This window comes from Passer domesticus, chromosome 5 (assembly GCF_036417665.1).
Source record: "Passer domesticus isolate bPasDom1 chromosome 5, bPasDom1.hap1, whole genome shotgun sequence".
Taxonomy (NCBI): domain Eukaryota; kingdom Metazoa; phylum Chordata; class Aves; order Passeriformes; family Passeridae; genus Passer; species Passer domesticus.
In genome coordinates, this window is record NC_087478.1 from 27,568,216 (window position 1) to 27,581,434 (window position 13,219).

General features: G+C 36.0%; 1 protein-coding gene across 1 annotated transcript in view; it reads right to left on the reverse strand.

Annotated features, from left to right (window-relative positions):
• YAF2 (YY1 associated factor 2) overlaps nt 1–13,219 on the reverse strand; it is a 31,532-nt gene that overhangs the window by 12,293 nt on the left and 6,020 nt on the right. The window lies entirely within an intron of this gene.

Genomic DNA, 13,219 nt, shown 5'->3' on the forward strand with positions numbered 1-13,219 from the left:
AAGCTGGCAACAGAAACATAAGACCACATTCCATCAGTAACACAGTGCAGGTTTAATTTCCAAGTTTTGATCCAATCTAAAAACCAGTGTGAAAAGAGCAACAGCAGGCAAAAGAAATTCAACCATTTATTATTTTTTCATTTTCCGAAATATTATTTTGAAGTGGATTAATTTTTTATTCTTTTTGTACTGGAATACAATGATCCTAGTTTGAAATGAAACATTTTACTCATTCCATTGCAAGTGTATTTCCTTGTTCTGCAGTTTCGGAATTAAGAAATTTCAAGTCATGATATATAAAAAAGTTTCTGTTATTAACACTTTGAAGATATAAATTTATTCTCCAAAAGAATGCTTACCCTGCCAAGCTCTTGGGTTTTGTTAGTTGGATTGTGATGTTAGGTCTTTTAAAATAGAAAAAGCACAAATTATATGCACTGTGATACTCTGAAAATACAAAACTGTTATCAAAGCAACAGAAGCTATCAGCTCACACGCATACTTAGTTATCCCAACTCACAGGATCACACTACTGGCACTTCTTGCTTGGGTGAAGAGATGAGAAAAATAAGTGCAGGAAATCAAGGCAGCTCCCAATAACAAGTTATATTTTCAGTAATGATTGCAATAGTTCAAGTTACAGACGGAAAGCCAAATTACAAGAATTCAAAGTGTAGGAAAGAGAGTTAATATAAATCAGCTGAGATTTCATGAGTCTTCACAGTAAACTCTTAATGAATTAAAATAAATTAAAATACTATTAATAAATTGTCAACACAACAGAATTTTGTGATAAAAACTAGACTATCCCTTACCCACTCATGAACTGAGCCTACGCTGACTCATGGAGCGAGGAAGAAAAGAACAAATCCCTTTAGTGAAAACCACCCAGCTTTTAGCACTAGAACCTTGCAAAGCACACACTGTAGTGAGCCCACAGTGAACAACTCAAATGGTCTCAATAGGCTATAAATGTGCAGGTTAATAGAGGACATAAGACATTTTTAAGAAAACTTGTCTCAGAATTTTTTCAACCTTTTGTCACAGTAGTTCATAACAGAGCAAGAACCACCAAGGTGTAATTGATGCACAAGCTTACAACTTCAGGTGGAAAACAGTTGTGATATATAAAGAAAACTGATGATCTGTCCTGAATTGAAGATTGCTCCAGGAAATAGGGATACAGTTTGTCATGACAGTCAAGTGACAATCCCATCGTTACTACACAATGACCTGAGAGAATGATTGGACATGTGACTTATGAACAAGACACTAGTGAACTTGACAATGAATTGTTTCCCAGGGGTGCAAAAAACACCATGATTATGAAAACTTGTTACAAAGGGGAAGAGAGGGGAATAAACAATCTTAGCCAAGCAAGATCTGAATTTATAGCCATTTCAGTTCCTGAGGGCAAACTAGATAATTTCTGTTAGAGTACAGATGGGAAATTAAGCTCACTTCTAAGTCCTACTCTTAGAACTTTTTTCCTACCATATAAAGAATGGGACTGAAAAAAAATCCTTGCATTAAGGAGCAGAAGTCAGAAAGACAAAAAAAAAACCACAGAGAAATCATATTTTGGAAGATGCACTAAAAATTAATCAAGAGGTTCTATGTGGCTTTGCTGTGACAAGAGATTCCCTCCATTAAACAGCCATATGTTTTGCTGTCAATTTTTCTATAGCTATCAGTTACATCTCTGTTCTAAATTTTATCATCTGCTTTCTCACGTTCTGATTTATTAAATGAAGTATTCAAGGTTCCTATATTAAAAACATCGAGAAAAAAGTAATTAATCTCTCAACACTAGGAATGTCTTTCAAGTGCTCAATTTTTTTCCCCAGGTACTCAAAAGGGGCTAATGAACTGCAACCAAGCACTTCACAAGCCATCCAGGTGTCAGGAGATAACTCTACTACACTCATGAAACTTGAACCTGATAGAATTGTTTCTGCTTAGTGGTAGCTGAATCATGTCATTCAAGCATGAATAAATTCATAGAGAAAAGGTTATTTCAGAGAAGATAAAAGAGAAACTATCCCTGTAACAGGAAATTGATTTTGATGATTTGCCAAAATACAACATTTCACATTACTCATTTTCAAAGCCAGTTAAAGACTCCTTGCAATACGTTGCTACAGATTAAGTAGATATGATGTTAACTTTTGTTTATATTTATGATAATTTGCTCTGTAAGAATATTCAAGAGCACCTGAGCTAACTGCTGTTTAGAAAGAAGCTCTATAATCTTCTGCATTAAGATTACAAGCGTTTTTGCCTCTGTCACTGGACCATTATTGGACCACCACAACTGAACAATCCAGAACTACAAGCAGAAATGTTCATAAAAACAATACCTATTATTTAGCCTAAAAGCTTTGTATTTTTGCCTAGTAATTCCACTTTAGTCATTCAAAGGGGAACACTAAGAAAGACATACACTACTACAGAAGATAAGCGCTAGCAATCCTTTCCAGAGGTGAACTTTATGGTTTAAGCACTGTAGCCATATCAAGAAACTGATTTATTGAGCTTCCATGAGATCTCCAAAACATCACATCTCTGAATATTGCACTTCCCTTCTCTACCTAGTTTTCCTTTTTAGACAGTGTTGTCTTTCTTCTAAGTTGACATCAGTCATAGTTCTACCTACACTTCTATTCCAATCTCATCCATTACACTTTTTAAAATTATCTAATTCCACTGCTGTTTTCAAGGTCCTGCTTGACAGGCACTTCATAGTCTCCTTTAAAAAATTAGGAAACTAACATTTTTGGTCCTTTAACAGCCACAAGTCATTAAGACAAACATACAAGGATAAAGTTTTTGTCTTCCCTTAAATTCCCATAAATGCTCAAAAACAAGGATGTCATAATTTTAACTCTAGTCTTCTTGTTGCAGGATTTAACTACATTTTATCCTACCAGGTTTAATCTAGCTGCTGATTTAGAAAGCATATTTATAGAGGCTGCAGAAACTTGTCTTTGCTATAGCATTTGTGTGCAGAAACTCATTTGTTACTGACACTCTCAAAGGAAGAACATATTTAATACTGTGAAGGATGAATTGGTTTTCATTGCTCACATTCTTTAAAAAAATCTTTATAGCACAGAAATTTACATGCCTAGAGATGAAAAATACTCAATAAGACCACATGATATCTGGAACTGTTGCCCTGAGTCCTTTCCATGATGCAAAGCTCAACACAACACCTTCCTGCACATAAATAATTTTGAACATCTCACAGCAGTACATGCTTCCATGATTTCCCTCACCTAGTATTCACCAATAACCTATGTATTTTGACTAATTTGATACAATTAATAACTTGGTCTCATTACAGCAAAGCAGATCCATTTTGAGAAGCAAAACAAAAAATATCTATCAATACTGATGACCAACAGAGACACCAGAAGTACAGTAAACTCTCAGTTGCCTGAGTTGTGCATGAAACATGCAGAAAACCAAACTGGCTTAATGCTGAAACATCTTGGTGTTTAGCTGAATTTAATTTATACAGAGCACAGCTACATTTGCACAATTCTGCTTCTGCAGCCATTACAAGTCCACTCTTCTGCACTACTCAAGAGTATGAGCTCCAATTCTGACAGACATGAACTACTTATCTGTCAATCAGCTTTAGGGTTGATCTGCCACAGTCTGGAAACAAGGAGCATGATGAGGCCAACTGTGATAGTTTTTCCGTGAACCAACCCCAAATCTACCTACATCTCAAGAGAGTTTTGTGTTAGCACGAGGTACCCCTGCATGTAAAGTTGGGAGCTGATTTGTCCATTTGGTGCCACATATCCTAAATGGCCAGAGCCAGCCAAATAACACTGCCAAGTAGCACACAGTGCTGCCAAGCAAGTGAGACTGCTGAAAGCACAGAGACATCAACAGTCTAACAGAGCAGCCAACACATTCACTTTGATTTAGTGGGAGCCATCCTGGACTTGAAGTGGTCCACACAGAACCATATCCTGCCATTATCCACAGATGTCAGAACATAACCTATATTTTTCTATACAGAAATCTAGATGCTATAATTAAATCCAAGTGCTTTTTCCAGCCTGTTGAGGAAAGTGTATTGTCATCCATAATGTGCAGTTTAGAGGCTTCAGACATCCTGAAGAACGGGAAACTTACTCCAAAGCACACCCTTTCCTGAAGCTCTAGCTCCTGTTTTGTATATTTTACTGCTGCAGAAATATTAAAATTACAATTTCCCAACTGAAACACAATAGGTCTATATTAAGGAAATGCTGTCACCTCAGCATTCAATGAAGCTGAAAGATGTGCTTCCACAGAAAACCTGGATCCAGAATATCCTTCCATTCTGCTTAAAATGGAACAAAACTCCCATTTTAATGTGATCCTTTCCTTCCCTTTCCTCAAGTCCAACCACCTCCTGGGCTTCAATTCAGGCCAATAGCTCTTGCCAGAGGCTTATCCTGTCTCAAGTGGCAAATTACCTGTTTTCTAAAGCTAGGAACACATGCAACTTATCTAAAAACCTAAAACAGCACATTAGGCCTGATACTTAAGTCTGCTACTGGGCTCTGGTCAACTTACTTGCCAAACTTTTCCTCCAATAACTAGAGAATAATCTAGTCTAGTTTTACTTAGCTATCAAAAATCTGATACAATTTTAATTACAAATGTCTCTTACTTCCTGGTTTCCTATTAAACTTGTCCTATCTTAAAAATCAAGAAGAAATTGTCCGTGAAACACTGTTCCTACAGAAGGATGTTATGTCCTAGCTACCCAAGATGGTATTGATTTATTCTGGATTCAGGGACTCAAATTTCTCCTCCAAATACTAATCAGTTACCTTTTGGATGACAGCAGGATTCAATGAGAGAGGCAATATAATGGAATTAAAGATTCATTTAGGTTGTAAAAGACCTCTATATTCATGATGATACTATCAAACAGAAGGGGTAACTACTATATACCTGGAATTGTCTATTCATCAGAACAGTTCAAGACTGATCAGCAATATCACTCCTACCCTGTTTTTCTTCCCCAAAAAAGAAAAGCTCCCAAGAAAAACAAAGCCTGTGGTATTTCTTCATATTTTTTCACGGTTTTTAATGTAGAATCTCTACATGGTATCACATACATTTCAAAATTCCAACTTTGCAAATGAATGTCATCATTTTCTCCACTTCTTAGGAAAAAAACCCTACCACCAAACCAAATCTGGCTTCAGAGACTTAAAGAGGTCTTATAATGACACTCCTAATCCTTAAGCAGTACCATTTACCTACACTTATCTTCCCTGCAAGGAGACATGGACTTTTTGTTCAAGACAGCAGATTTATTCCTCAAGAAAGAGAAGTTAGAAATATCTGGAACAGAAACCTGATTTCATCTTGCCATTGGTCTTAGGTTTCTTTTCTCATAAATGAAAAGTCTTTAAATATAGTTTTCTTCCCTTTCAGGGAGGACAGAAATACTTCCAAGCTAATGCAAGTTTCCACATCTTCTACTCAACTTCTTGCTGCTTTTAGGCAGTCACTGCACAGGGCTCAGGCAGTGAATTCAGCATGCTTCTGAACATCATTTTCTTTCTGTCCCACCAGCATGGCATGACAGGACTTATTCTTTGGAAACCTGTAGTCTAGTCAATTAGCACCCTGAATTTTATTCTCCAGCATTTTACAGGAATTAGCAAAATTGCTATAGTCAAGAGGTCTTACAAGTAGTAAATCTATTTATATACATAATCTTTGGTCAAAATCATGAAGCTGACAGCTAATGAATAGAATCAGTACAAAAAAGAAATGCTTTTGCCATTAGAGTTTACACATATGACTTTTTCTATGATGCTTACTTGGGAAAGTCTTGGAGATCATTCCAAAAACTGCATTGTAAGCACAGGGTATGCTGACACATTATGGATTAAACCTAGAACACTCATCACAGTTCTGACTAACATAATAGAAACTCCAAAATCAGGCATTCCCAATTCAGTATCTTTGTGCAAAGCATAAAAGAACAAGGTCAACCAGCTTGTAGGAAAAAATACCTAGAACTACTCACTGGGCTTCAGAGAAAGTCAGTCAGCTCCTCCAATTAACCATTCAAGTGTTCCTGAATCCCACCTTCCTCTTCATTGACTACCTATGAAGGACAATTGCTAAGAAGCAACCTTCTGTAAATAGAAGAGATGATTGTATCCTTCTCTCATTCATGCCCTGCAGATTTGTCTATCTCCTTTCTATCTGCTCCTTTATTTCTAACTGACTCAGCTAATAACTGCTTCTAACTGACTCAGCTAATATTTTTTAAATGGAATTCCAGCATCATTCTTATACTAGTATTTTTCCTCCACCAGCTTCTGCTAGCAATGATTTCAGAAATGCCTTGTAAACATTCCAAACCCTGATAAAAATCCCGATTTGCTGATGTTTGTTTCATACATGTATTTTTAAAGTCTAAACAGAATACAGTTAAGGGCATTAAAATCTTGTTGAGAACAAAGTTGAATCATTCAAATTCTACTCTGTTCTTTCATTACTACACTGGGTCATCTTGCAATACAAATGTACAGACTTTAAATATCTTATAATTTATTTGAAGATCATTTTCCACTCACATCTATCCTAAATATTAATGTCTCAAGAGGCTAATAGAAATCTGATATCCACAGTAATACTCTAATCTCCATTTTTCCAGTCATTACTGGAATGTCAAGAAAAGCTTATCTTCACATACTTTCTACTTCCTCATCATATTCTAGCTAGTCTCTACTAAAAACTCCTCCAGCACGTCCTCGTTTCTTTAAGGTCCACATTCTCAAATATCTCTTAACACAGTAACTAGAGCAATTATTAATTTAAAAATAAAAGGTTGTTCCTAATCTTGAAAGCAAGCAGATATACACAGGGAGACAAAAAGAAAGACATGATTTTACAGTAAGCAGCTTTTTAAACAAATTGAAGGACGTGAAGAAGTGGTTTTAAGTAGAAGATTTTCTAAGGTATGAATACTCCTGTAACATATTAGAACACCTTCACATAGATATTAACGTTTTCAGCAATTATTACAGCATTTATTTCAGTAACTTTAACAGGGTACATCTATAGTTGAGTATTGCAGCAATAGTTGAGTATGAAGCTCCCTGTGCATTTTCAAAATGACATTAATTACACAAAAATCCAACTCTAACTTTGTAATAGAGATTAGACAGCTTTTCACTCAGCATATCATAGAACAGTTTGCAACCAGCAGCTTTGGAATGTGACTTTCCATGATGGATCAATGATGTAGATTTAGATGGCAAAATGTCTAGATGGCTCCAGAATTAAAGAAAGATACTTAAAATTCAGTTTCTGCAACAAGTAACACGTTACCTTGAAGTCAACCTTACTAAGAAGGCAAACTTTCCTGCCACCCATTAGCCTGGTTTTTTTGAGGCTTACCTCCCTTCTCCCACCCCCATATACTGATAACAAGTTACTATGTCAAGCAATCAATTAACATTTCCAACTCCTCAGGCATGTTTTCATTCTTTATCAGAGTTCTGCAAAACAGGTACACTGACCCTAGTGATTTTTGTATCTATGTCTCTTCCAGAGTCTCTTTTTCCTCCCAAGTAACTGGTTTTAAGGACAAAAAATGTAAGCAACTTCACCTACACATTCACCTAAAAATTAAGCATATACACAGCTATCTGACTCTTCCCTGCTTTGAGCTAACCTCTGCCTCTGAAGAGCTCAACTTCAAAGAGACTGCTCTTCTTTTCAAGACTAGGAATTCACAAAAAATGCTGGAAGGCTGAGGCCTACATTTGTACAGACATTGAAATGGTTATTGTCAGTGCTAAATAAACAGGACCAAATTAAATTTTGCATCATAATCTTACCAAAGATTAAAACGCAAAAGAATTTCCTAGGAGTCAAGAAATTGTTACCTGAATTCTTTACAAAACAGAAAAAATAACTACAACCCAGACATGCATACATTTATTCAGGCCCTTCAGTAGCTGTCCTAAAGTAAAAATGCTGGCAATCAACAACCAATTTGACACAGAGAGCGTGGCAGAGTCTTATTAAACTTCCGAGTAAGAAGGCAGAAGTTTAACTGTTACATTTTAGGCTGTTTATTCCAGTTTATGCTTAAATCTGTACCATCAAGGTGTAAGTATATGCAATCTGGCTGCACAGAAACCAAGCAAAAAACTCCCTACCTGTTTTACTGATCTTTCTTTGTGCTTCAAGACAATGAAGTTTTTCAGTGTTAGTTTGACAGTAAACCCTTAAAAGCATGCAGTATTCTTTAAACTTCAATAGTAGAGGGACAATTTTTGTTAAATGTAAAACACTAATTCCCAAATAATTAGAGAATTGTTAAGCATTTGTACACATAAAATGCACAACAGCTTGTCATATATCCTTCCATATATTTGCAGACTAGTAGCTACAGCATTTCAGACTTTATTTTCTTCTATCAGGCAATTTTTCAACTAACATTTGATACATAATCAAAAAAATTGATACAAAAGTAAAAATTTGCTCTTTAAAATTACATTTAACTTTTTATCGACTCTCATATCTAGTCCACAATCTCTTTCAGCAGTACCTTGTACAAGAGCTTTTAGGTTCTGGCAAACAACATTCCATAACAAAGACAGTTGCTTTTTCAACTTCACTATAAATCCAGCACAAACCTTTGTTCCATTACTATTGCTGGTTTTTGAGATCAAGTTCCAGTAAGCCACAACTTACCTCCTAATAAAAAAGGCTCACATCAGTGACTATTAAGCACATCAGTGATATTACTTAAAGTGAACAGGAAATCATCAGGGACACTGTGTATACCAAGTAGTATTGCAAATTCTGTGGCCAGTTAGATCTTGCAAACTGTATTCTACACAGAAGCAAGCAGCTCATGTTGTGATGCCACTCCTGATTTTTAACAGTTTAAATCCTGTGAAAAGTAAAAAATATTTCCGTTTGCCAAGTTCTTGTAATGCAAGTGTAAGTTGCTAGCAATTAAATTAAATCACTACCAGGAGCAGCAGTCTTTGGGTTCTGTCACAGATCAGCTCACTCTCCCTCAGTCATCAGTACTCTATTAAGCTATTCATAGAATAAAAACTATCAGATTAAACTACATTTAGCCTGCTGTGTCACATGAATATGACCTCACTAATCACCACACAAAGCCATCTTGTGAGAAACTAGTCTTTATTGCTACATTGAAGCAGTTCATGATTAAATGCATCTTCAACACTTTGCCATCCAATTTTTTTTTCTCATTACCATTACTTCTGTCATATGCTAGAGTGTTAACAGGCCATTCACTGCCTCTGCAAATAATGCAAGTGAATGAATAATTATGACAGTGCAAACAACAGAGATAGTAGTCTGTATGAAAAAACATTACATAGATCCATCTGCATTTAGCAGAGTAGCAATGCAACTTCTACACATCCTACGTATATCTGAATTCTAACTTTCAGACAGCTCTGATTTGTGCTTTCGTATTCCTGTTTTACAGTATGAATCATTTACTTGGAATTCATCCATTCAGTGCATTTCTAGCAATCCCATCTTTCAATAGAAGCTGATTCAATTAGAATAGACTCACATGACCCATATGGTTTTATCAGTCACTGTAGAAATGTGCAGAAAACTACCCCTTGAGGCAGTGTCCCTATTTAATCATTCCCTTAAAGGGAATGCCCTATTTTCCAGGTGACATTTAACAGATGAGACCAGCAAGTCTCCTGAAGACAACTGGTACAATGCACAACAGCCTGCTCTAAGAACTATCTGTATCAGGACCTTTAGAAAGACAAAGTTCATCTGCACAGATAGTTTTCAAAGCAGCCATCAAATGTTACTTCTCCAACAACCAGTTAAAAGGCTCCAACCTCTTGCATATTGTTGTTAGAATTCTTCCCCATATGCCACAAGCTGTAGTGCAACAATGCTCAGTGTGACAGCAATATTGAAATCTCTCTGCTTGAGAAACATATTGGTATCAACTAATTTAGGTTTCCTTGATGACAATGAGCAAAATATGAGCAGGGGGCAGGAAGCTCAATGTCCTCTAACAATATCCTCTGAGGAGGCAGTATTTAAGAAAAAGGAGGGTTACAGTCTCCCTAGATCCTTGGGATGCATGGGGAAGGATCCCCAAATGCCAATCCCACAAAGGATTGGATCCTTTACGCTGCTCCTCTGTCCCTTTCCTGCAGAAACTGTGAAACCTTGCACCTATGCAAAAAGACATGCAAAATATGAGGACCACACTGATGCAGCAGCACAGTCATTGTTGTACTGAACAGGGCCAATATTTGGTACAGCTAGTTTTGTGATCAAACTGGAAGGAGCTTGCTTCTGACCTACTGTATTTGTTCTGCACTGCAGGTGTCATCTTCCCAGAAGCTGGCAGCAATCTAGAAACTTCTTCCATTCACAGCCAGCCCCACAAAGGTTTTTTTGAGGTATATTTAGAAGAGGTAAATTTCCTCTACATTAAGTAGAGGAAAAGGCTATACACTTTCCCTAAAGAAATCAAGTCTCCATAATGTTTTCCATTTAGATGTATATTAATCTAAAAAAATGGCACAGAATGAGTTGTCACATTCTCTTTCATCCTTCTTATTCAATTACAGAATTTCTAGTACATGACCCTCATCACAAATTTCAATGCTAGCCATAACAAATAACTTTCTTTTCACAGCATGTGCCAAACCAATTTTTTTCAGCTTTTAGAGTTGGGAACTCTATTTCCATAGTGAATTTTCAAACCCCTACTCATTCACACAATTTTTTTCTTCTAGGCATTGTCATATGAGCTATATGGTACAGTGAAAGTATAGTCAAGCATTTTGGAAAAGTTTAAAGATAGGTTCCAAATCTTCAGTAAGTTAGAATAGGAAAATTTTCAATTGCTTGTTTCCTCCCCACCCCTCAATTCCTAAGAAAACAAGAAAAAACTTGTAGCACACGTCAAGGTCATATCTTCTAGTCTTCAATCTGACTTTTGATGGAAAGTTTGCCAGCCAAAGGCCTCCCAACAACATTCTGCAGCTGAACTCTCCAAGTTCAAGCCTGCTCTACATCAGCATACCACATACCCGTGGAATGCACTTCAGAGAACAGACAATCCTCAGGATCTCTCTGTCCTACTTAAACCAGGATAAGCCACTGCGTGAAAGTATAAAAATTGAACACTTAGTATTTTGTTCTAACTCGCCTACTTCAAAAGTATCTTGTAGCTGACTGTATGAGCCAAGAAAAGACATCATTTGATACTCTGAGGATGTTCTGCAAAGCATACTGTTCATTCTAACCTGACTTTCAAGATGAAAAGTACAGATATTTCTATCAAGTTTTAAACAGGAACAGGCATAGTGGGCTGTCACAGCAATCAAGGAAAAATTGGATAAAAAGTTTGGGGCAGAAAATGCAAATTCTCATCACGTTACAAGTGAGACAAGAGCTTTCTTTTTGCCAGCTAATCTTCTCTTTTAAAATACCTCATCTTATTTTAGGTGTTTATTCAAATCCTAGTAGCTTTTAGTCTAGGACAGACCATTTTCCCTATAAAAGATGCACAGAATACCACTGGTAGCACTAAAAACAAAGATGACATTTCCACCAAAAAAACCCCAAAAAACCAAAACAAAAACCAGCAAGCAGAGCTACATGTATCAAAACCCACACCACTTATGCCCCAAAGGAAAGTACTTAATAGTGGAAAGAAAACAAATACCAGATGGCATAAAGTCTTCTTTGTTTCAGTACCCACACAAAAGTTTAATTCCATATAACCAAATTAAACAAGAGAGTATGAGTTCAAGCTAAAATAAAAGAAACAGACCACTGAATGTTATTAATGAAATTCATTCTCAGAAAAAGATGTTTAGAGAATACAGGAGATGTTTAGAGAATGCAAGAATACAAGAAAGGTGAAAGAAGTCATCAAGTACTGCAGAAGAAAAAAAGGAAAAAAATCATAAGATGGGCAAATAAAAACATGAATCTAATTCAATTTCAGAAAGATACTAGAAAAATTATTTAATAACTGGGACCATTAAAGAATAAAGCCAATTGGCTTGACAATTTAGTTTCTTTCTTTAATAGACTATTAGCCCTGCTGACTAGGAGAAAATAAATACACCTTGCCAGTCTTGACTTGCAACAGTCAAAAATCTATTCTCCCACTTAAGCTAAACTACGATGAGGACAAAGGTGAGCAGAATGAAGCCCAAAATTTGAGTCTGCTTTCTTAATAGTTCCCAATAACCAGCTGTAGATATATTTACATGTATCTGTGGGGTAGCATTTATAGTAAGGTTCTACAGGGATACTATTTAATATTTTTAATTATAATTTGGACAAAGGTATAAGGAATAGAACAAGAATCAAACTGAGAGGTGGTGAGAACTATCTGACAATCCTGCATGAAGGTGACTCAAAATGAAAATTATGAATTCCAAAAAAAGACAGCACAAAGCACAGCAGGCCCCACAATGGCATGAAAAAAAGGACTACTTAAGTAACAAGATACAAAAGGATACCAGACTGTAGTGGATCAAGTAGATTACAATTTTTATGAGCTTCTTAGAGCAACAAATTAAAATACCTGTCAGGTTTAAAACTACAAAGATTTAACATGAGATTTAACCTCAAAAAAAGTCAACAATACTCTCCCTACTCCTTTGTAAAATACCGACTTGATTTTCTTTTGGTTGGCTGCCTATTGCATTCTCTATTGCCCATACAAGCTCCACCAATGAGGAGCATCGAACAGAGCCACCCAATCAATAAAAAATAATTCATTGCTTTATAACATTGAAAATGATGTGTGCAGAATTCTGAAGTTTCTCTATATTTTTCAGGGGAAAAATCCTAAATAAATTCCTAAACAATTTCAAAGGTTTTAAAAACTTTTTAAAAACTCTTTTTAAAAATAAAGCTGGAAGTCCAGAATGACTTGATAACTCAATGGCTATCAACAGAGCAAAAGAGAACTATTTATTATTGCTCCTCTTTATACTTCAATATTAACACTAAACGATAAACTTGTAATATACAACCCATATTTTACCAAGCTCTGTATGACTTTTCCACTCACTTCATTCCTGCAAATATTTCCTTCTCTAAACTACCACAAGCATTGAACAGCTCTTGAGTCTGTTGAGCTTGATTCAGTCACTTATTTGTAAAATCAGCATGACAGGCAGCTCTT